Genomic DNA, 4,905 nt, shown 5'->3' with positions numbered 1-4,905 from the left:
TTTTTTCTCAATGTTGCTTTACAAATATATTCTTTGTGATTTAATAAGTCGAATTTTATAACCGATGATTTGGCCGACATCTTATCCGTTCTCAGACAACCACTTGTGACTTTCTATCAAAGTGTTGCAAGCCGTGTGACAGCGGTAAAAAAAACAAAACAAAAAAACATGCATTTACCAGTGAGACAGGTTATTGCTTGGATTTGAATCCAAGCATCCAATAAAAAGAAGGATCTTAAAGAAACTAATAATATTCTGATAATTAGCGTTATTTCCACAGTTGTGGTCTTGACCGGTCTTGAAATAAAATGCCGAGTCCTCAGCGCCCGAGACCGAGACAAGACCGAGACCAAATGCGGTCAAGTCCGAGACGAGACCGAGACCATCAAAAAATGGTCTCGAGACCAAGATCGATCTCGAGTACTACAACACTGCTAAGAGGTGACCAAAACACAGATATTAAAACCAGAAAGCTTTAGCACCTTACAAGTCTGGAAAGAGGTTAAAGAGATCCCAAATAACATTAAAATCAGTCATTTCACTAAACCGAGAATATTTTATCACTGGAGGACGTTCATTCATGTGATCATCTGCTACTAAATGACTAAAAGACCCTTTAAAACATCCTTTGCTGACTTTGTCCAGTGAGTTAGAGGGCCTCTAGAAAACACATTTGATCTAACCTAGTATTCTGTAAAATACTGATTTTGCTTAAGAAAACAAATAAATATCAGAAGTGAATATAAAGTTTCACATGTTGTTATGAAAAACTTGTGACATGACTTGAGTTTCTTTACTTGGAACGACATATTGAAGTTACCGGTATTAAAGTAAAAAAGGTATTGGTAATGTTAAAATATGAATCACCATAATTTGTTTTCTTTCATCTTTAGCATTTCAAGAGTGGCCCATAATTACTTGTATATATGTGTTAAAATTTAAACCATAAGACTTGAGACTCAACTCCAGAGCCGACACCAAATTATAATTAAAAAACATATTTAGCAATAAATATATACACACACACACACATATATATATATATATATATATATATATATATATATATATATATATATATATTTATATATATATATATATATATGTATACATATATAGTCTGATGAAATGTTGCAGATGGACCTTCAGTTCCTGGCTTTTGTCCAGTGCCCACAATCAGTCATTTGGGAAATTGGGGGTCAGGAGAACAATCATTTAGATGGCGAGAGAAGCGTGCTGACATGTACTGATGTGGAGTTTTGTCAGTCAGGAAGTAGCCTTAGAAAATGTTTTTCATTCCTGCTTTCTGCCACTGTTTGTTACTGAAAGCACTCATGTTAACTAGAGGTGGATTCCTCTGGAATGCAAAGTAAGTCTTACAAAACATCAACAAAACCAACACTGAGGAGATAAAGAATACATTTGTTTTACCTTCACCTTGTAATATTCCCCTTCTTCCTGAAAACAAAATTTCAAGCACATTTTAAGAAAGGGCATTTACTGGATAAAAATTAATCATTACATATAACAGTTAAATTATAAAACAGTATAGGTAGTAAATAATAATTCTAAAATCCGTGCCTTTTTTCACACTTTACTTTAAAACTTAGGACAAGTATACTTAGAATAGAACATAATAGAATAGAGCAGAATAGACTGTAATGGAATGAAATAGAATAGCATAGAAAAGAATAGAACAGAACAGAACAGAATATAATTGAATAAAACGGAACAGATTAGAACAGAAAATAATAGAATAGAATAGAACAGAACAGAAAAGAAAAGAACACAATGGAACAGAATAGAATAGAAGAGAACCGAAAAAAATAGAACATAGCAGAATAGAACAGAACATAATAGAATAATATGGAACAGAATAGAATGGAATAGAATATATGATAGAACAGAATAACATAGGATAAAATGGAACAGAAAATAATAGAACAGAACAGAATAGAATAGAACAAAATACAATAGAATAGGTCAGAATAGAATAGAATAGAACAGAATAGATCATATACAAATAAAATGGAACAAAGTATAATTTAATAAAATAGAATAGAATAGAACAGAATAGAGCAGAACATAAGAGAATAAAATGGAACAGAATAGAATAGAATATAATAGAACATAAAGAGTAGAACAGAATAGAATAGAACACAATAGAATATTGTTGTATTGTCTCCCCTTGGGGAAATGTTGGATACCTACAAAGCTGTCTCAGATGTAACATCCCCATGGCACCACCCTGATTTACTGTGGGGATGGCGTGTTAAGGTGCTTCTTGTGGTGCTGAATTACAAAATGGTTTTGAGGTTATCTAAATAAGGACATTTTAGAACAAATTAGCAGCTCACATTTTTTCACCTTTTTAATTGTAAAGGTGACAGCCATCCTCTTCCTTCTGCTTTACAATTATGAACACTTTTTTTATTATTCTATCACATACAGTCCCAATAGAAAACACTGAAGCTGCTGTTTGTTTTCAACATGTAAAGCAGTTCAAGAGGTGTGAATACATTAACAAGGCACTGTAAGCCCATACCAATCGATGTGTTTGGTTTACATTAAATGCAATGACAAGACAAACTCCACCAGCCTCTACAGCAGAGCCCTCATAAACATCCAGCTGTTTTCTTGAGTCAAAAACAAGCAGCAATTTCCATCTCTTCCTTGAAGCAGAGCTGAGATTCTGTCATAAATCAATCTCACTTGACATGTAGGTGAAAATTATCACATCATGCCAGTTTTAATGGAGGGGTGTGATTTTAGTGTCTCGCAGCTTCTGAAGATGTTGCGTTTCCTGGATGCATAACATGTTCTGACAAGCAGGGAAGATTCGCATGAGAGCATCTTAAGAGTGCAGTCAAGCTTGGATTAATAGGAGAACATCATGAGTGAACTTTTACAGGGCAGTGAAAAAGTATTTTCCTTTGTTGTTTTTGTAACTCTTGAGCGTTTCAGATAATAAAATTCTAACATTAGGCTATAATTAAAGTGAAAAAATGCAATTTCCTGTGAAAGACAGTTTCCCCCCTCATTAAATCTTGAATAAACTATAGTTAAACAAACACTTGGGACAGGTCTTCCTATCACTTGATATGAAGCATTCTAAAAGAGAACGGAATATCTAAAGCACTGCAGGCCTCGCTTGCACTAGCTAAGATCAGGATCAATAATTTATCAATGAGAAAGACACTGGGAGTGCTGGTATCTACAGAGGAGTCCCAGAATAAAGACACAGCTAATCATAAAGAACACAGAGGCTCGTTTCAGATTAGTCTAAAAGCATCTTGCTGATCTCTAAGACTTGACCTGACCAGACTAAAGCCAAAATGTTTGGAAAGTGTATTTCCCCTTACAGCTGCCATTAGACTAGCAGATCATTCATACAGTGTTTACAGCATCATCTCAGAAGTCAAATAAGGAGGTGGTGATAGTTAAGGCCCGCTTGTTTTCTTCTGCCTCTTTAACTCTAATAGAAATTTCTATAGCTGGACATGCAGCCATTGGTTTATAAACTCCAGCTTAAGTTACCTTTGGTTAAACTACTTTGATAACGGAAGGAGGAAAGTGTAATAATGTGGTAATAGAATGAAATACTGATAGTTTCAAAGCTAATAAACACTGGACAGTATTTAGTAGAGGCCTTGGTTCACTAAAAACTACCTCTGAACTCCACACATAACTTTAAATTTCATATTTGACATGTAGCTACAAACATATTACATTTTATTATTAAGTTTAGTTAGCTTGATGCAGTTCTTTGTCCTTTCATATTCTTTGAATCCCCCCCCCGCCACCAAAGTAAAATCAATCAGCTCCTCTAATTTTGAGAGGAGTTTTCTAAGAAGACATAACACTGTGTTTATGGAATATATTTGTAATGGCGGCAGAAGAGAGGACAATGTGTGCACTGCAGATGGCTGTAAACAAACATCTGAAGACAATAATATTTCAAAAACAGAATGAAATTTTAAACAGCAGAGGCAGTCTGGGAGAGAATAGTGCAGAGAGATGGTGCAAATAATGTACTTCATCAGATCCTCACGCCAAGTAGTGCACACACTCATACACTGGACATGTAATGAAGTGCACTTTGTTAGCTAAGGAATTTGTCCATGGTTCACAGGTTTATCTGGGAAATGTGAAGCTTCATCAAATATTTGGCAAGACACCAGGCAGATTCTTTGGAGCAGGGGAGAAGACATAAAGGGATAAAGGAAAAATAGAACACTATTAGACACTAACTAAGGGATTGATAAATTCTCACTCAGATTGGGATTAATGGCACACAAACAGAACACAGGCTGTAACATTATGCAATGTGAAGTACTTATGATTTGGGTGTTTTTAAAGAGATCGCGTGAACCATGTGTGCATCAAATGCAAACCTGGCAAAAATGAGAGGTAGTCAGAACTCTTAAGAGTAAGTTCACATCTAGTGTGCCATAACTTACTTGTTTGCTAAGTACTTTTTGCAGTCTCTTGCAGCAATGACACAATAAAGCAAGTGCCTTTTATACTCACCCCACTGTCCCCATAACATACCAAACATAGTCCCACAGACCCAATGAAAACCATTCTCCAAAAAGAACAAAGTCTTCGACTTGACGGATGGAATTTATTAATAGCTTAATTGTATTGTCACATGCAATGAACCTGAATATGGGCTCTGATTATAAAGTATTCCTTTTATTAGGCCCAGATTTCTGTAAAAAAAAAAACAACCTTTTTTTTATTTAAATGATACAATATTCTAAGAGTATTTTTGTTTGTTTAGCTATAAGCTACAAAATCATCATGATTGAAAGAAAAAGTTTGTGAATGATTCATTTAAATGTATTTCTGTCATGATCTTGGCACTGATGACTGGCTTAGTTACTAACTCTGCCCGGCATATAA

Source organism: Cyprinodon variegatus, unplaced genomic scaffold, assembly GCF_000732505.1.
Source record: "Cyprinodon variegatus isolate N-32 unplaced genomic scaffold, C_variegatus-1.0 Scaffold134, whole genome shotgun sequence".
Classification (NCBI taxonomy): domain Eukaryota; kingdom Metazoa; phylum Chordata; class Actinopteri; order Cyprinodontiformes; family Cyprinodontidae; genus Cyprinodon; species Cyprinodon variegatus.
Note: the sequence above shows the minus strand (reverse complement) of the source record.